We start from the raw sequence: 20989 nt of genomic DNA on the forward strand, positions 1-20989 counted from the left end.
CCACTGCATCTTCATAGACTCTCGGCCAGAAGCAGCAAACCATTTTGAGAGGATGTGACAAAATTAGTGATAGTCTTCTAAAAACATTCTCATGTACCATGGTAATTTTAAGCAGCAATTATTGTTAATTAATGAATTAGTAGTAATAATTATGGACTTTTTAAAGGAAAAGGGTGATTTGTGTTGCTTATTTTTGGATATTCATTGTTTTACTATTAATAAAAGTATAACAGAGACAGATTGAAATAGATGAAGCATTTTAGAAAGACCATAAGACAGAGGAGTAGAATTAGGCCATCTGGCCCATGACGGCTGATTTATTATCTCTCTTAACCATATAACGTCTTCTCCCCATAATGTTTTTATGTCCTTACTAATCAAGAACTCATTCATAAGTTATTAATATTAATTAGTGTTCAGTTCTGCACTCCTCATTATAGGAAGGATGTGGAAGGTTTAGAGAGGGTGCAGAGATTTACCAGGAATTTTTTATAAGGATACGTTGAGCAAGTTTGGACTTTTCTCTTTGGCTTGAGGGAGATTGAGAGATGACTTGACAGATGCATAAGAGGCATTGATAGAGTGACTACCCAGAGACTTTTTCCCAGGTTAGAAATGGCTAATACAAGAGGGTATAATTTTAAGGTGATTGAAGAAAGGTCTAGGTTGGATGTCAGATGTGGGTTTATTACACAGAGAGTGTGCATGTGTCAAATGGGTTGCCAGGTGTGGAGGGAGAGGCATTTAAGACTCATGGCCATAGCACATGGCTGATAGAAAAACGGTGGGTGATAGAGGAGTGAATGTTATTGATCTTGGAGTAGGTTAAAATGTTGCAAAAATATTGTGTGCCGAAGTGTCTGTACTATTGCTGTACTGTTCTATGTCTATGTTCTCAACTAAAGGAGAGGTGAATGTTAAGTGGAGAGTGTAGTTGAGGACAGGGTTGTTGTGTATTTAATATTTCAGTAACATTTGAATAATATTGTACATATATTGTTTGATTAAGAATTCTTTGTTTAAATTACCACAGGTAATCTGTAAAAATACACAGACAGCAAATGTCATCATGCCATTGCATCATAAGTGTGTGCCTCACTTGAGCAAAGAAATGGAGCATACACATTCTCCCGGTCTCCCTGTGTTTTTCTTTCAATTAGTTTTATGTTTTGGAGTTACAAAACAACAGTAGCAATGAGTAAGTTTTAAAATAGACCCAAGATGACTACCTACTCATTGAAGTGCAGCGAGATGGTCGAGTTTTGAAAAAGTTAGCATGTTTTTTTCTTCAGAGCAGCACGTGTTCTTTGCAAGAGGAGAAGAGGGTCAAGTTAAAAAAAGACGGAACACAGACGAAATTCGCAAGTTCATAAACAGTGAGTAGTGGGTTATAATAATCATAAACTTTTAAAAAGCAGAACTGTCTACATTGGAAATACAGATGTGTATGATTGCACAAAAGGTAACTGGTTGATGTATATTAAGTCAATTGAGCAGTATTTTAAAACAAATGAAATAGTCAATGAGAAGTGAGTGCCAGTTTTGCTGAGTGCATTGAGTAGAAAGGCCTACAATTTGCTTAGAAGTTTAACTACTCCAACCAAACCAGCCGTAATGAGCTTTGCTGATATTGTGAAAGTAATGCAGGAACCTTTAGAACTGAAACTATTGTTGATTGCAATACTTTAGGTTTCATAAGTGAATCAAAAGTCAGGGGAGTCCATTTCAGCTTATGTGGCTGCATTGAAGAGATTGTCTGAGTATTGTCAGTTCAGTGATGGGCTTAATGATACACTGAGTGATCATTTAGATTATGGATCTTACAAGAAAGCATTCAAGAACAGCTCCTAACAAAAGCACAATGCACATTTAAAAGAGCAGTTGAAATTGCCGTATCAATGGAAACTGCAGCAAGGGGCACAATTAAGTTGCAGTCAGGTATGAAAGTGAGTGTGAACAAAGTTATATTGTCTAAACAGACACCAGCAATTTGTGTTACCATTGTGGCAGGGGTTCACATAAATGCAGACCACAGCAGGTTTAAAGGTGAATCTTGCAGAAAATGCATCAAAGTAAGACACATACAAAGAGCATGTTGGGCAGACAAAAGTACATGAACTGCACAGGGAAGAGAAAAAGGTAAAAAGTCAAGTTGCACTACTCTACATGTTGTTGGTGAAAAATGTGAGAAAGTGAAAACAGGTCTGTATGAGGGTGAGGTGAGGGGCTCCGTCAGTCAGAGTTGACCACAGATACTGCATCCTAGCTGTCTAGATATGCAAGCCTGGGCAGTACGATCTGGAGAGCAAGCTGTTGCCCATGTAGCAAACACCCCCTCTCCACGCAACTGATGAACCCAAAGGAATGGCAGAGACCAGAGTACCAGCAGCACCGCAGGAGATGCCAGTCAGCATTGAGCTCAATGTAGGACTGCCTTAGGGAATCCAGCTCTGGATTTTTCCCTCAGGGATTACTCCAGAAGCCTTCCCCATGAGTAAGTACAGCTGCAAGGCAGTGGAGGTTTGAGATCAGAGTTTTCCTTCTCCTAGATGAGCTGCCAACCACAGCTGACGAGCCCCATCTGCCCAAAGCAACTGGTTAATGCGCCAGTAACCCACCCTTACCCTATCAGTAGAAATGGTTCTGCTGGGCTTAGTAGCTCAGCCACATATGAAGGCCAGGAGCTGGACTTGGTTATTAGAGGCCATTTGAGGTGCACACTATTGGGAGCATTTAATAGATAGTGGGAGCTTGTCCCCATCACCACCTTAAAACAGCCTTAAGGAACTACAGAACTGTATAGCCTTTTGAGATTTACAATGTGAAAACTAACAAGAGACAAGCAATATGGCTTACTCCAAAAGCAAACAGAAAATTAATTAAAATGGAATTGGACATTGGCTCAGCTGTCTCAGTCAATCCACAAAATGAGTTTCAGCAGCATTTCAGAGATACTGAACTGAAGTCTGCAGATATCCAACTAAGAACTTATACTGGAGCAAATAATTCCTGTAGGAATGACACTTGTAACAGTGAAATACAACAACCAGGTCACATTGGACTTGCAGGATAGCCAGCATTGTGGGTCTGTGATTGGCTGAGACAACCACAACTTGATTAGGTAACTATTTGCATGCTACATCCCTTGAGTCAACTAAAAGTGAAGTAAGAAAGTTACTGGATGATGCCACAGCAGTGTTCAAGGATAGCTTTGCAAAACTCAAACACATCAAGGATAAAATAGTGTTAAATGAAAATGACACACCCAATAGTTATAGGCCCTGTCCGGTTCCTTATACCATCCGCGATAATGTAACTAAGTGAGGTAGATTGCATGGAGGCTAAAGGATTTTTTTTTCCAAGGTTCAGTTGAGCCCAGGAGCAACACTAGTGATTCCCGTAGCCAAAAAGGAATGAGCCTGTCAGGATTTGTGGTGATTGTAAGGTCACCATCAACCCAGTACTGGTGCCCAATACCTGATCAATACCTGCTGCCCAGGATAGAGCATATATTTGCAAATGTTTCTGGAGGGAAACATTTCAGCCAAGTTTGAACAGTGGCCAATCAGAGATAGGGAATGAGGTGACATACACAAGTTGGTGAGTGTTTTACAAAAAGTAGCATTTCTCGGGAGGTTCGGCATTTGAACAACAACCAGTCAGAGATTGGGATTCATTCTTAAGGGCAAATAAAAATAAGGCAGGGGCAAATGGAGTGGCCTTTGTTGGAATGGACAGAGTTAGATTGGGGATTTTGAGGCTTTAGCTCTTTGAGGATTCAGTGAGGAGAAGCTTGAGTGAGAGAAGGCTATTGGTAGATTTTTTTTAAGTTTATTTGTTTAAAAATAAAGTGGTATGGATGCCAGGCAGGTTAGTCAAATGCTCCTCTTGAGGGATGTTGGATGGCAGGGAGACCCTCAGTGTCTCTGATTACTTCACCTGCAAGAAGGGCATCCAGCCATCACTTCTAACACTCTGCATAAGGAGTTGGAGCTGGAACTGGATGAACCCTGGATCATTCAGGAGGTTGAGGGGGTGATAGACAGGATGCATAGAGAGGTAATTACACCCAAGGTGCAGGACACAGTAAACAAGATGATAGTCAAGAAGGGAAAAGGTGTTAAACAGCCAGTGCAGAGTACCTCTGTGACCATCCCCCTCAATAACAGGTACGGTATACCACTTTGGATACTACTGGGGAGGATGACCTAGCAGAGGAAAGCCACAGTGATCATGTCATTGGCACTGAGTCTGGCTCTGTGGCTCAGAAGGGAAGGGGGAAAGAAGTGATGATCTGTGGTAATAGGGGATTTGTTAGTTAGGGGAGCAGAAAGGAAGTTCTGTAGACAAAAATGAGATTCCCGGACAGTATGTTGCCTCCTGGGTGCCAGGGTCCAGGACATCTTGGATCAAGTCCTCAGCAGTCTTAAGTGGGAGGGTGATTAGCCAGAGTGCGTGGTCCCTATATCAATGACATAGTAGGACGAGGGACAAGCTTCAGCAAGGTGAGTTCAGGGAGTTAGGTGCTAAGGTAAAGGACTGTGATCTCAAGATTGCTGCCCATGCCATGTGTTAGTGAGGCCAGAAGTAGGAAGATCATACAGTTTATCACATGACTAAGGAGTTGGTGAATGATGGAGGGCTTCAGAATTTTGGCTGTGATCATTGGGCTGTGTTCTAGCAAAGGTGAGACTTGTACAGAAGAGTTGGTTTGCATCTAAACTGGAAGGAGGGGACTAATATCCCAGCAGGAGAGTTTGCTCGTACTGAAGGGGGCAGGAGGGGGTGGGTTGGGTTTAAACTAGAGTTGCAGGGGGATAGAGTGCCAGAACAGATAGTGAAATGGTTGTGGAGGCAGATGTTAAGACCTAAAACAAAGTCAGGAACCGAAGGGTGCAACTAATGCCCTGAGCTGCATATATTTCAAAGCAAGAAGTATTGTAGGAAAGGCAGATGAGCTCAGGGCATGGATCAACACATAGAATTATGATATTGTAGCCATTAGTGAGACTTGGTTGCAGGATGGGCAGGACTGGCAGTTTTAATATTCCGGGGTACTGTTGTTTTAGATGTGATAGAACAGGAAGGATTAAAGGGAGAGGAGTGGCATTACTAGTCAGGAAAAATGTCATGGCAGGGCTCCATCAGAACAGACAGGAGAACTCATCTAGAGAGGTGTTATGGGTGGAACTGAGATATAAGAAAGTATGACCACGTTAATGGGCCTATATTACAGACTACCCAACAGTCTGAGAGAATTAGAGGAACAAATTTGCAGAGAGATCACAGACTTCTGTAAGAAACATAAGGTTGTTAAAGCAGATGATTTTAACTTTCCACATATTGACTGGGGCTCCCATACTGTAAAAACATTAGATGGGATAGAGTTTAGTAAATGTGTCCAGGAAAGTTTCCTTAATCAGTACATAGAAGGCCCAGTTAGAGAGAGTGTGTTACTAGATCTCCTATTATGGAAAGTGTCAGAAATTTGTGTAGGTGAACACTGCATCTAGCGATCTCAATGCCATTAGTTTCAAAGTAAATATGTAAGAAGATAGGTCTGGTCTGTGGGTTGAGATTTTAAATTGGAGAAAGGTCAATTTGGATGGTATCAGAAATGATCTGGTAAGTGAGTTTTGGGACGGGCTGTTATCTGGCAAAGGTGTACTTGGTAAGTAGGAGGCCTTCAAGAATGAAATGTAAAGATAACAGGTTTAGGAAACCTTGGTTTTTGAGAGATATTGAGGCCCTGGTTAAGGTGCATAGCAGATATAGGCAGATAGAAACAAATGAGGTACTTAAGGTGTATAAGAAATGCAAGAGAACACTTAAGAAAGAAATCGGGAGGGCTAAAAAAAGATATGAGGTTGCTCTAGCAAACAAAGTGAAGGAAAATCCGAAGGGATTCTACAGAGATGTTAAGAACAAAAAGATTGCAAAGGACAAAATTGGTCCTCTGGAAGATCAGGATGGTAATTCATGCCTGGAGCCAAAAGAGATGGGGAGATCTTAAATGGAATTTTTTGCATCTATATTTACTTGGGAGACAGACACAAGAGTCTGTAAAGGTGAAGCAAAGAAGCAGTGAGGTCATAGACCCTATACAGATTACAGAGGAGGAAGTGATTGCAGTCTTAAGACAAATTAGGATGGACAAATCCCTAGGGCCTGACAAGGTGTTCTCTCAGACCCTGTGGGAGTCGTACAGAAATTGCAGCGGCCCTAGCAGAGATATTTAAATGATCCTTAGTAACAGCTGAAGTACTGGAAGTCTATCCAGATAATGTTGTTCCACTATTTAAGAAACGCTCTACTAAACCATGAAATTATAGGCCAGTGAGCCTGACATCAGTAGTAGAAAAGTTATTGTAAGGCACTCTAAGGGATTGGAGATATGAGTGTTTGAATAGACATGAACTGATTAGGATAGTCATCAAGGCTTTGTGCATGGTAGGTCATGTCTAACCAATCTTAAAGAGTTTTTTGAAGAAGTTACCAAGAAAGCTGATGAAGGCAAGGCAGTGGATGTCGTCTACATGGACTTCCACAAGACATTCAACGAAGTCCCACATGGAAGGTTGATCAAGAAGGTTCAGTCGCTTGGCATTCAAGATGAGGTACTAAATTGGATGAGACATTGGCTTTGCAGGAGAAGTCGGAGAGTGGCAGTAGGTAGTTGCCTGTCTAACTAGAGGCCTGTGATTAGTGATGTGTCACAGAGATCGGTGCTGGGTCCATTGTTGTTTGTCATCGACATCAATGATCTGGATAATAATGAGATTAACTGGATCAGCAAATTTGTGGATAACACCAGGTTTGGGTGTTATCAAGTTTGGGGGTGGAGTGGATAGCAAGGAAGACTATCTAAGCTTGCAGTGGGATCTAGACCAGCTGGGAAAAAAGGGCAAGAAGTAGCAGATGGTATTTAATGCAGAAAAATGTGAGATGTTGCACTTAGGTACGACCAATCAGGGTAGGTCTTACACAGTGTAGGGCACAGAGGAAGAAAGATCCTAAGGAGAGTAAGGGGAGGCCGTGGCTGACAAGGGAAGTAAAGGACAGTATGAAAATAAAAGATAAGAAGTATAACATAGCAAAGATGAGTGGAAAGCCGGAGGATTGGGAAATTTTTAAAGAGCAACAGAAGATAACTAAAAAGGCAACATGCGGAGAAAAAATGAGGTACGAAGGTAAACTAGCCAAGAATATAAAGGAGGATAGTTAAACCTTTTTTAGGTATGTGAAAAGAAAAAAAAAAGTTAAGACCAAAATTGGGCCCTTGAAGACAGAAACGGGTGAATTTATTATGGGGAACAAGGAAATGGCAGACAAGTTGAACAGGTACTTTGGATCTGTCTTCACTAGGGAAGACACAAACAGATATAATAGTGGCCAAAGGACCTAGGGTAATGGATGAACTGAAGGAAATTTATATTAGGCAGGAAATGGTGTTGGATAGACTATTGGGTCTGCAGGCTGATTAGTCCCTGGGACCTGATGGTCTGCATCCCAGGGTACTTAAGGAGGTGGCTTTAGAAATCATGGACGCTTTGGTAATTATTTTCCAATGTTCTATAGATTCAGGATCAGTTCCTGTGGATTGGAGGGTGGCTAATGTTGTCCCACTTTTCAAGAAAAGAGGGAGAGAGAAAACAGGGAATTATAGACTGATTAGCCTGACATCAGTGGTGGGAAAGATGCTGGAGTCAATTATAAAAGATAAAATTATGACACATTTAGATAGCAGTAATAGGATAGGTCCGAGTCAGCATGGATTTACGAAGAGGAAATCGTGCTTGACTAATTTTCTGGAATTTTTTGAGGATGTAACTATGAAAATGGACAAGGGAGAGCCAGTGGATGTAGTGTACCTGGGCTTTCAGAAAGCCTTTGATGAAGTCCCACATAGGAGATTAGTGGGCAAAATTAGGGCACATGGTATTGGGGACAGAGTACTGACATGGACTGAAAATTGGCTGGCTGACAGGAAACAAAGAGTAGCGATTAACGGGTCCCTTTCGGAATGGCAGGCGGGTACTGCAGGGTTCAGTGCTGGGACCGCAGCTGTTTACAATATACATCAATGATTTAGATGAAGGGATTAAAAGTAACATTAGCAAATTTGCAAATGACACAAAGCTGGGTAGCAGTGTGAAATGTGAGGAGGATGTTACGAGAATGCAGGGTGACTTGGACAGGCTGTGTGAGTGGGTGGATGCATGGCAGATGCAGTTTAATGTGGATAAATGTGATGTTATCCACTTTGGTGGTAAGAACAGGGAGGCAGATTATTATCTAAATGGAGTCAACCGGTGCCCCACAAGGCTGTGTACTCAGCCCCCTGCTGTACTCACTGTACACTCATGATTGTGTAGCCAAGTTTCCATCAAACTCAATATATCAGTTTGCTGATGACACAACAATTGTAGGAAATTAAGAAGCTGGTGGCATGGTGCGAAGACAATAACCTATCCCTCAACATCAGCAAGACGAAGGAATTGGTTGTTGACTTCAGAAGGAGTAGCGGACCGCACGACCCAATTTACCTCGGTGGTGCGCAAGTGGAACAGGTCAAAAGCTTTAAGTTCCTCGGGGTCAATATCACAAATTGCCTGACTTGGTCCAACCAAGCAGAGTTCACTGCCAAGAAGGCCCACCAGCGCCTTTACTTCCTGAGAAAACTAAAGAAATTTGGTCTGTCCCCTAAATTTGGCACTGACAAGCTCCTGCAGCCCGGACCTGGAACGCCTGTCGGTGAAGTGCTGTTCCTACTATCTGCCATGGGAATTCACCTTGGTCATACTGACAGCGGTCTACATTCCCCCCCAGGCGGACGTGGAGTATGCTGTGAATATACTGTATGCCAACATCAGTGAACTTGAGACCAGGTATCCGGAGGCTTTGCTCATTACAGACGGGGACTTTAACCAGGCCAACCTCAGAAAGGCGCTGCCAAAGTTATACCAACATGTCTTCTGCCCCACTAGAGGCCCGAATATACTTCACCACTGCTACACAGCAGTCAAGGATGCCTACCGTTCCGTCCCACGACCTCATTTCGGAAAATCGAATCATCAGGCCATACTCCTCCTCCCGGCTTACAAACAGAAACCGAAGCCGGAGGTCACGGTGTCAAAAGTAGTGTCGCATTGGACGGAGGAAATGGATGAGGTCCTCCGTGACTGCTTTGAATCGGTGGTCTGGTTAGTATTCAAGGACACGGCAGCTAACCTCGATGAGTATGCCTCAGCTGTCACGGACTTTATTTGGAAATGCACGGAGGACTGTATGTCTCGCAAGACAATCCGGGTATTCCCTAATCAGAAACCTTGGATGAATTATGAGGTCAACTCCCTTTTAAAGGCTAGAGCTGCGGCTTTTAGGTCCGGGGATACCAGTCGCTACACGGAATCCAGGCGTGAACTCCAGAAAGCCATTAAGAGCGCCAAGAGGCAATATCGAGCCAAGTTGGAAGCCCAGGCTAACCAAAGGGATGCCAGCAGACTATGGTAGGGTCTAAATGAGATCACTGGGCGCAAAGAAGAGACTGGGAATATCAATAACTGTGGCACTTCTCTTCCTGACGAACTTAACGTCGGCATGGATTTGTGAAAGGAAAATCATGTCTGACGAATCTTATCGATTTTTTTGAGGATGTAACTAGTAGAGTGGATAGGGGAGAACCAGTGGATGTGGTATATTTGGATTTTCAAAAGGCTTTTGACAAGGTCCCACACTTAAAGCACACGGTATTGGGGGTATGGTATCGATGTGGATAGAGAATTGGTTGGCAGACAAGAAGGAAAGAGTGGGAATAAACGGGACTTTTTCAGAATGGCAGGCAGTGACTAGTGGGGTACCACAAGGCTCAGTGCTGGGACCCCAGTTGTTTACAATATATATTAATGACTTAGATGAGGGAATTAAATGCAGCATCTCCAAGTTTGAGGATGACACGAAGCTGGGCGGTAGTGTTAGCTGTGAGGAGGATGATAAGAGGATGCAGGGTGACTAGGATAGGTTAGGTGAGTGGGCAAATTCATGGCAGATGCAATTTTATGTGGATAAGTGTGAGGTTATCCACTTTGGTGGCAAGAACAGGAAAACAGATTATTATCTGAATGGTGGCCGATGAGGAAAAGGGGAGGTGCAACGAGACCTGGGTGTCATTGTACACCAGTCATTGAAAGTGGGCATGCAGGTACAGCAGGCGGTGAAAAAGGCGAATAGTATGCTGGCATTCATAGTAAGAGGATTCGAGTACAGGAGCAGGAATGTACTACTGCAGTTGTACAAGGCCTTGGTGAGACCACACCTGGAGTATTGTGTGCAGTTTTGGTCCCCCAATCTGAGAAAAGACATTCTTGCCATAGAGGGGGTACAAAGAAGGTTCACCAGATTGATTCCTGGGATGGCAGGACTTTCATATGATGAAAGACTGGATCGACTAGGCTTGTACTCTCTGGAATTTAGAAGGTTGAGTGGGGATCTGATTGAAACGTATAAAATTCTATAGGGATTGGACAAGCTAGATGCAGGAAGATTGTTCCCGATGTTGGGGAAGTCCAGAACAAGGGGTCACAGTTTGAGGATAAAGGGGAAGCCTTTTAGGACCGAGATGAGGAAAAACTTCTCACACAGAGAGTGGTGAATCTGTGGAATTCTCTGCCACAGGAAACAGTTGAGGCCAGTTCATTGGCTATATTTAAGAGGGAGTTAGATATGGCCCTTGTGGCTAAAGGGATCAGGGGGTATGGAGAGAAGGCAGGTACAGGTTTCTGAGTTGGATGATCAGCCATGATCATACTGAATGGTGGTGCAGGCTCGAAGGGCCAAATGGCCTACTCCTGCACCTATTTTCTATGTTTCTATGTATTCTACGCAAGATTCGAACAGAAGAGGAGCGTCCCGCTCCCTCTGGATGAACCGGACCTGGTGGCATCGAGATTTATTGTGACCGAGAAGGACGTTAGAAGGGCCTTCCTGAAGATAAATCCAAGGAAGGCGACGGGCCCAGATGGCGTCCCAGGACGGGTTCTCCGTGCCTGTGCAAGTGAGCTAGCTGGAGTGTTTGCTGACATCTTCAACTGCTCCTTGCTTCAGTCTAAGATCCCCTCATGTTTTAAGAAAACAATGATAATCCCAGTGCCAAAGAAGAGCAAGGTGGCATGCCTGAATGACTATCGACCTGTAGCTCTGACATCAATTGCTATGAAGTGCTTCGAGAGATTAGTTATGGCACACTTCAATCACAGCCTACCGGTCAACTTTGACGCTTTGCAATTCGCCTACCGGAGCAACAGGTCAACGGCAGATGCCATCTCTCTGGCCCTACGTTCCTCCTTAGAACACCTGGAGAATAAAGACGCATACGTAAGGCTCCTTTTCATTGACTACAGCTCTGCCTTTAATACCATCATTCCGAATAATCTGATTCCTAAGCTCCGGAACCTGGGCCTTAGCACTCAGATCTGCAGCTGGATCTTCAACTTCCTCACAGACAGGGCCCAGGCTGTAAAAATAGGGGACAAGCTCTCCTCTACAATCACTCTGAGCACCAGTGCCCCACAAGGCTCTGTACTCAGCCCCCTGCTGTACTCACTGTACACCCATGATTGTGTAGCTAAGTTTCCATCAAACTCAATATATAAGTTTGCTGATGACACAACAATTGTAGGCCGTATCTCGGGTAATGATGAGTTTGAGTACAGAAAGGAAATTAAGAACCTGGTGGCATGATGCAAAGACAATAACCTATCCCTCAATGTCAGCAAGACGAAAGAATTGGTTGTTGACTTCAGAAGGAGTAGTGGACCGCATGACCCAAATTACATCAGTGAAACAGGTCAAAAGCTTTAAGTTCCTCGGGGTCAATATCACAAATGACCTGACTTGGTCCAACCAAGCAGAGTTCACTGCCAAGAAGGCCCAACAGCGCCTTTACTTCCTGAGAACACTAAAGAAATTTGGCTTGTCCCCTAAAACCCTCACTAATTTTTATAGATGCACTGTAGAAAGCATTCTTTTAGGGTGCATCACAACCTGGTACGGAAGTTGTCCTGTCCAAGACCAAAAGATCGTGAACACGGCGCAGCACATCACACAAACCAATCTTCCGTCCGTGGACTCACTTTACACCGCACGCTGTTGGAGCAGTGCTGCCAGGATAATCAAGGACACGACCCACCCAGCCAACACAGTTTTCGTCCCTCTTCCCTCCGGAAGAAGGCTCAGGAGCTTGAAGACTCATATGGCCAGATTTGGGAACAGCTTCCTTCCAACCGTGATAAGACTGCTGAACGGATCCTGACCCGGATCTGTGCCGTACCCTCCAAATATCCAGACCTGCCTCTCAGTTTTTTTGCACTACCTTACTTTCCATTTTTCTATTTTCTATTTATGATTTATAATTTAAATTTTTAATATTTACTAATTTTTACTATTTTTAATATTTGTAATATTTAATATTTGTAATCCAGAGAGTGGGAAGCGCAGAATCTAATATCGCTGTGATGATTGTACGTTCTAGTATCAATTGCTTTGTGACAATAGAGTATAAAGTATAACCCTAGGTAATTTCTAAAGTAAGTACATGTTCGGCACAGCATTGTGGGCTGAAGGGCCTATATTGTGCTGTAGGTTTTCTATGTTTCTCTATGTCTATATTCTTACCGGTGAGGATGAAAAGGAATATCTCCAAAATCTCAAGACAGTGTTAAAAAAAATAAGAAGGTTATGTTCTCAGAGCATGAAGCAACAGATGTGAATTCTTTGAAACAAGCATCACTTACTGTGGTCACACTATTGACACACAAGGTGTGCTCAGAAAATTCAAGCAGCAGTGGATGCCTCAAGGCCTCAAGGCCAATGGACATGTCACCTTTGTAGTCCTTTTTAGGGTTTGTCAATTACTGTAACTGGTTCCTGCCAAACCTGGCTACTGTGCTCTACCCCTTGAACGCGTTACTGCAGATTTGGAAGAAATGCCAATGGACAAAGCAGAGTGAGGTGGTTTTCCAAAAGGCAAAGGAAATGGTGAAGCCAGACACTATACTTGCATATTATGATCCTCATCATCCAGTGAAGTGCTGCCTGTGATGCCTTGCCTTCTGTTATCAGCTCTGTCTCTTACAGGACACAAGTACAAGATTGAATTCAGGGGGACAGCTAATCATGGAAATGCTGATGGATTATTCCTGTTTACCTTTGAATAAAGATATACCTGAAAAATTTACAAAAGAGGACATTCCTCTTGATGTATTCTCCCTCATGCAAATCAAAAACCTTCCTATTATAGCAGAGATGACCCAGAGGGACATTGTCATAGGTCTACATGACCCTTCAAAATGGCTGGAATGTCCAGTAGAAATGTGGGGATTGAGAGTTGTTGTAACATCCAGGCTGAGAAATGATGTGTTGGATGAGCTACATGCTGGTCACCTAGACATGGTCAAAATGAGAGAGTTGGCTTGAAGCTTTGTCTGGTGGCCTGGGATAGATCAGCAGATCAAGCAGCTTACCATGCACTGTTCAGGATGCCAACATGTCCAGAAAATGCCAGGAGCCTAGGAATGGCCTATATTGCCCTGGCAGAAGATTCATGTAGATTTTGCCAGAACATTCACGGGCACAAATTTCTTGGTAGTAGTGGATGCAGTTACAAAGTGGCCAGAGTGTTCCCAACAGCCTCTTCTACGACAATATTGATGTGTTGAGAAGCCTCTTCTCAAGGACCGGTGTTCCAGAACACTTAGTCAGTGACAATGGACCACAGTTTGTAGTGGAACATTTTCAGTCATTCCTGAAAATAGACAACAGACAATAGACAATAGGTGCAGGAGTAGGCCATTCAGCCCTTTCACTGTGAGCATGGCTGATCATCCACAATCAGTACCCTGTTCCTGCTTTCTCCCCATATCCCTTGACTCCGCTATCTTTAAGAGCTCTATCTAACTCTTTCTTGAAAGAATCCAGAGAATTGGCCTCCACTGCCTTCTGAGGCAGAGCATTCCACAGATCCACAACCCTCTGGGTGAAAAAGTTTTTCCTCAACTCTGTTCTAAATGGTCTACCCCTTATTCTTAAACTGTGGCCTCTGGAATGGAATAAGACATAGTACATTTGCACTATACCACCCAGCTATAAATGGCTTGGTGGAAAGGTTTGTCCAGAGTCTAAAGAATGCACTGAGTGCAATACCAGCAGAACACACTACACTGACACTGAATCAGATGCTCGGTTATTTCCTCCTTGCAAGTTGTAATGCAGGACACTCCACAACCAAAAACTCACCATCTATGCTGTTCCTGCGTCATCCCTTGTGCTCACACTTGGATGTCCTCAAACCCATTCTCAGAAGGCATAAACAGGACAAACAGCTGAGACAAACTAAGAGCTCCTCAGAAAAGGCAGCTCAATGTTTCACTCCTGGCAAGGCACCACAGAGGTGATCAAAAGTAGGTATTTGGAAAGATAAGACCGGAAGGGGACCACTCTCCTACACAGTGGGGATTGCATCTGATATTGTCTGGAGATGACACCCATCTGTTGAGGAAAGTAGAGTTAACTGTTAGAGAAGAAAGGTGGCCAGAGCTGTCAGAACTACTTCTTGCAGTCCCAGAGTCAACACAACTAACATGGAGGGAATCCCAGAACTTATTATTTAATATTTCAGTAATATTTGAATAATATTGTAAATATATTGTTTGATTAAGCATTTACATAATTTGTTATGGACTATATGTAAAAGTAAGTGAATATCATCACGTCACCGTGTCATAAATGCACATCTCACTAAAATAAAGAAACGAAGTATACTCATTCTCCCAGTCTCCCCGTATTTTTCTTTCAATTAGTATTATGTTTTGGAGTTACAAAACATAACAGGGATAGGAATAGGGATTGGTAGGGGGAGCTTAGTGTTGTACGGAGTCCCCTGATTCATAAGGCCATAAGACATTGGAGCAGCACTAGGCCATTTGACCCATTGAGTCTGCTCCGCTATTCCATCAGAGCTGACCTATTATCCTTCTCAATCCTATTCTCCTGCCTTCTCGCTGTAACCTTTGATCTAATCAAGAATCTATCAACCTCTGCTTTAATCTCTTGACCTCCACAGCTGTCTGAGATGACTAATTCCATGGATTCACCTCCCTCTGGCTAAAGAAATACATTTTCATCTCTGTTCTAAATGGATATCCCTCTATTCTAAGACTGTGCCCTCTGGTCCTGAACTTCACCACTAGAGGAAACATCCTTCCTACATCTACTCTGTCTACAGTATTTTGTGCAAAAGTCTCAGGCAATTAGCAAGGATGCCTAAAAGAGTACAGTACCATTTTTGTCAACATGGAGCAGAGAGCGAGTTTGTAAATGCGGTGAGTGGAAAGGATATTGGGAATGGTGAGGGTAGAACGCTGCAGGAAGGGTGTGGGACAGGTGGCAGAGAAGGAATGTCAGGGGCAGGGGGTGGTATGAGCACATACAGCCCAGAGACACCGGGCAAGGTCATTTGCTTCCAAACAATTGGTTTATTGATCATTACAGAATGTCTCTCTGGTGCTTCCCACTCCATCTCCTCTCTCTTCCCCTTTTCCCCAACAATGATTCCCCCCTCCCAGGCCTCTTCCCATTCTCAGTCTACAATAGAAACCCACATCGGAATCAGGTCTGTCATCACTCAGATACTGTATGCCAAGAATTTTGTTTTTATTTTGCAGCAGCAGTACAGTGCAATACATAAAATTACTACAGTACTATTATAAGGCTAGCAGGAAGGAACTTAAGGATGAAATTAGGAAAGCCAGAAGGGGCCATGAGAAGGCCTTGCTGGACAGGATTAAGGAAAACCCCAAGGCATTCTACAAGTATGTGAAGAGCAAGAGGATAGGATGCAAGAGAATAGGACCAATCAAGTGTGACAGTAGGAAAGTGTGTATGGAACCAGAGGAGACAGCAGAGGTACTTAATGAATACTTTGCTTCAGTATTCACTACTGAAAAGGATACTGGCGATTGTAGGGATGACTTACAGTGGACTGAAAAGCTTGAACATTAGCTAGAGATTAAGAAAGAGGATGGCTGGAGTTTCTGGAAAGCAACAAGATGGCTAAGTCATCAGGACTGGGCAAGATGTACCCCAGGCTACTATGGGAGGTGAGGGAGAAGATTGCTGAGTCTCTGGTAATGATCTTTGCATCATCAATGGGGACAGGAGGGATTCCAGAGGACTGGAGGGTTGCAGATGTTGTTCCCTTATTCAAGAAAGGGAGTGAAGATACCCCATAAAATTATAAGTGAGTCTTACTTCAGTGGTTGGTAAGTTGATGGAAAAGATCCTGCGAGGCAGGATTTATGAACATTTGGAGAGGCATGATATGATCAGGAATAGTTAGCATGGCTTTGTCAAAGGCAGGTGGTGCCTTACGAGCCTGATTGAATTTTTTGAGGATGTGACTGAACACATTGATGAAGGTAGAGCAGTAGATGTAGTCTACATGGATTTCAGCAAGGCATTTGATAAGGTACCCCATGCAAGGATTATTGAGAAAGTAAGGAGCCATGGGATCCAAGGGGACATTGTTTTGTGGATCCAGAACTGGCTTGCCCACAGAAGGCAAAGAGTGGTTGTAGACGTGTCATATTCTGCATGAAGGTCGGTGACCAGTGGTGTGCCTCAGGGTTAGGGTTAGAACCCCTACTCTTTGTGATTTTTATAAGTGACCTGGATGAGGAAGTAGAGAGTTGGGTTAGTAAATTTGCTGATGACACAAAGGTTGGGGGTGTTGTGGATAGTGTGGAGGGCTGTCAGAGGTTACAGCAGGACATTGATAGGATGTAAAACTGGGCTAAGAAGTGGCAGATAGAGTTCAACCCAGATAAATATGAGGTGGCTCATTTTGGTAGGTCAAATATGATGGCTGTGTAGCAGCTTTGAGTGTCCTATGGTCTAAGTTTAGTCTCTCTGGTCTAATTATAGCCTATCTGGTCTAAGTTTAGTCCATCTGGTCTAAGTGTTGTCTAAGTGGTCTAAGTGTAGTCCATCTGGTTAAAATATTGTCCATCTGGTGTATCAATTGGCATCTCCCTAGAGTGAGGGGTTTAGATGGGGTGGAGTATGTTAGGTGTGTTCAGGAAGGTTTCTTGACACAATTTGCAGATAAGCCTACAAGAGGACAGGCTGTACTTGATCTGGTATTGGAACGTGAACCTGGTCAGGTGTCGGGTCTCTCAGTGGGAGAGCATTTTGGAGATAGTGACCACAATTCTATCTCCTTTACCAGAGCATTGGAGAGGAATAGGAACAGACAAGTTAGGAAAGCGTTTAATTGGAGTAGGGGGAAATATGAGGCTATCAGTCAGGAACTTGGAAGCATAAATTGGCAACAGATGTTCTCAGGGAAATGTATGGAAGAAATGTGGCAAATATTCAGGGAATATTTGCGTGGAGTTCTGCATAGGTACATTCCAATGAGAGAGGGAAAGGATGGTAGGGTACAGGAACTGTAGTGTACAAAGGCTGTTGTAAATCTAGTCAAGAAAAGCTTATGAAAGTTTCAATAAACTCGGTAATGATAGAGATCTAGAAGACTATAAGGCTAGCAGGAAGAAGCTTAAGAATGAAATTAGGAGAGCCAGAAGGGGCCATGAGAAGGCCTTAGCGGACAGGATTCAGGAAAACCCCAAGGCATTCTACAAGTACATGAATAGCAAGAGGATAGGATGTGAGAGAATAGGACCAATCAAGTGTGACAATGGAAAATTATATATGGAACCGGAGGGGATAGCAGAGGTGCTTAATGAGTACTTCAGTATTCACTATGGAAAAGGATCTTGGCAATTGTAGGGATGACTTACAGCAGACTGAAAAGCTTGAGCATGTAGATATTAAGGAAGAGGATGTGTTGGAGCTTTTGGAAAGCATCAAGTTGGATAAGTTGCTGGAAACAGATAGGATGTACCTCAGGCTACTGTGGGAAGCGAGGGAAGAGATTGCTTAGCCTCTGGCGATGATCTTTGCATCATCAATGGGGAAGGGAGAGGTTCTGGAGGATTGGAGGGTTGTGGAAGTTGTTTCCTTATTCAAGAAAGGGAGTAAAAGATAGCCCAGGAAATTATAGGCCAGTGAGTCTTTCTTCAGTGGTTGGTAAACTGATGGAGAAGATCCTGAGAGGCAAGATTTATGAACATTTGGAGAGGCATAATATGATTAGGAATAGTTAGCATGGCTTTGTCAAAGGCAGGTTGTGCCTTATGAGCCTAAGTGAATTTTTTGAGGATGTGACTAAACACATTGATAAAGGTAGAGTAGTAGATGTAGCGTATATGGATTTCAGCAAGGCTTTTGATAAGGTACCCGATGCAAGGCTTATTGAGAAAGTAAGGAGGCATGGGATCCAAGGGGACATTGCTTTGTGGATCCAGAGCTGGCTTGCCCACAGAAGGCAAGGAGTGGTTATAGATGGGTCATATTCTGCATGAAGGTCAGTGACCAGTGGTGTGCCTCAGGGATCTGTTCTGGGTCCCTTACTCTTTGTGATTTTTATAAATGACTGGATGAAGAAGTAGAGGGATGGGTTTGTATATTTGTTAATGATACAAAGGTTGAGGGTGTTGTGGATAGCGTGGAGGGCTGTCAGGGGTTACAGCAGGAGATTGATAGGATGCTAAACTGGCCTGAGAAGTGGCAGATGGAGACTCTTGGCAGTGTGGAGGATCAGAGGGATCTTGGGGTTCGAGTTCACAGGACACTCAAAGCTGCTGCGTAGGTTGACTCTGTGGTTAAGAATGAATATGGTCCATTGGCCTTCATCAATCGAGCGTTTGAGTTTAGGAGCTGAGAGGTAACGTTGCAGCTGTATAGGACCCTCGTCACTCCCCACTTGGAGTACTATACTCAGTTCTGGTCACCTCACTATAAGAAGGATGTGGAAACCATAGAAAAGGTGCAGAGAAAATTTACAAGGATGTTGCCTGGATTGGGAAGCATGCCTTATGAGAATAGGTTGAGTAAACTCAGCCTTTTCTCCTCAGAGCAACTGAGGATGAGAGGTGAACTGATAGAGGAGTATATGGTGATGAAAGGTATTGATCATGTGGATAGTCAGAGGCTTTTTTCCAGGGCTGAAATTACTAACATAAGAGGGCACAGTTTTAAAGTACTTGGAAGCATGTACAGAGGAGATGTCAGGGGTTAAGTTTTTTATGCAGAGAGTGGTGAGTGTGTGGAATGGGCTGCTGGCAACAGTGGAGGCAGATATGATGGGGTCTTTTAAGAGACTCCTGGATAGGTACATGAGGCTAAGAAAAATAGAGGGCTATTGGTAACCCAATTGGTAATTTTTGAAGTAAGTACATGCTCGGCACGGCATTGTGGGCCGAAGGGCCTGTATTGTGCTGTAGGATTTCTATGTTTTATTTTCTAACCAAGGTAATTGGTCTGTCTGCTTCCACTGTCCTTGATTCATTCAATTTACTGATTTGTAGACTATAGTGCTCTCTGGCCAACAGTTCCTTAGTCAGCCATGGTTGCCTCATCCTCCTTTTGAAATACTTCTTCAACTTTGTAATGTATCTTTCTTATGCATTCAGAATTTCCCCCAGAAACATCAGTCATTGCTGTTCTGCCATCATCCCTGCTCATGTCCCCCTTCCAAACAACTTTGAACAGCTCCTTTCTAATGCCTCTGTAATTCTCTTCACACCACTGTAATACTGATGCATCTGACTTTAGCTTCTCCCCCTCAAATTGCAGGGTGAATTCTATTGTATTATGATCATTGCCTCCCAAGGGCTCCTTTTCCTTAAGTTCCCTGATCAAATCAGGTTCATTACACAACAGCCAATCCTGAACTGCCTTTCCCCTAGTGCTCTAAAAAGCCACCTCATTGGCATTCGACAAATTGCTCTCTTGGGATACAGAATCAAACTGATTTTTTTCGATCTATCTGCTTATTGAAATCTCCCATGACTATCGTATCATTGTTCTTTTTACATGTCCTTTCTATCTCGTATTGTAATTTGTACCCACATCCTGGCTACTATTTGGAGGCCTGTATATAGCTCCCATGAGGGTCGTTTTACCCTTGCAGATTCTTAACTCTACCCACAAGGATTCTACAACTTCTAATCCCATGTCACCTCTTTCCAAGGATTTGATTTAATTTTTCACCACACCCCATTTGTCTATCCGCCTGCCTTTTTGATGCAATGTCTATCCCTGTATGTTAATGTCTCAACTATGTTCTTCATTCAGCCATGACTCAGAGATATCCACATCATTCCTGCCAATCTCTAACTGCACTACAAAATCTGTATATAGCGTGCATTCAGATATAACACCTTCAGTCTTGTGTTCAACACCCTTTTTTATTTTGGCCCCTTGTTACACCTTAACTCATCCCACTGACTACAATTTTGTTCTATCATCTGCCTGTCTTTCCTCACGGTCTCATTACACACTGCATCTGGTTGTATATCAACTGCCCCATCCTCACCTCTATCACTCTGGTTCCTAATCCCCTTGCCACAAGAGCTCTAGAAACCTGCCCGTCCTCAGGTTTAGGTGTAACCCATCCTTTTCATATAGTTCATACCTTTCCCAGAAGAGATCCCAATGATCTGGAAATCTGAAACACTGCTTGCTCCCTGTACCAATTCTTCAGCAACACATTCATTTGTGAAATCATCTCATTCTTACCTTCACTGGCACTTGGCACAGGCAGCATTCTAGAGATTACTACCCTGGAGGTCCTGCTTTTCGGCTTTATGCCTAACTCCCTGTATACTCTCTTCAAGATTTCCTCTCTTTTCCTATCTATGTCGGTGGTACCAATATGTACCATGAGTTCCAGCTGTTCACCCTCCCCCTTTAAAATGCCATGGACCCAATTCGAGACATCCTCGACCCTGGCACCTGGAAGGCAGCATATCATCCGTGACCCTTTCATGTCCACAGAATCTGTTCTGTGCTCCTCCCACTATGGAATCAC

At 43.4% G+C, this 20989-nt stretch overlaps 1 protein-coding gene across 1 annotated transcript in view; it reads left to right on the plus strand.

Moving 5' to 3' along the window:
* The first annotated feature begins 1293 nt into the window (after positions 1 to 1293).
* The window catches only part of dennd2da (DENN/MADD domain containing 2Da), a 216380-nt gene continuing 196684 nt past the window's right edge, over positions 1294 to 20989 (plus strand). Inside the window, exon 1 of the mRNA XM_072278510.1 lies at positions 1294 to 1376. The gene's annotated coding sequence lies outside the window, so the exon portion shown is untranslated. The remainder of the gene's footprint in view (positions 1377 to 20989) is intronic.

The sequence above is a fragment of the Mobula birostris genome, chromosome 14, assembly GCF_030028105.1.
Source record: "Mobula birostris isolate sMobBir1 chromosome 14, sMobBir1.hap1, whole genome shotgun sequence".
In the NCBI taxonomy this organism is placed as follows: domain Eukaryota; kingdom Metazoa; phylum Chordata; class Chondrichthyes; order Myliobatiformes; family Myliobatidae; genus Mobula; species Mobula birostris.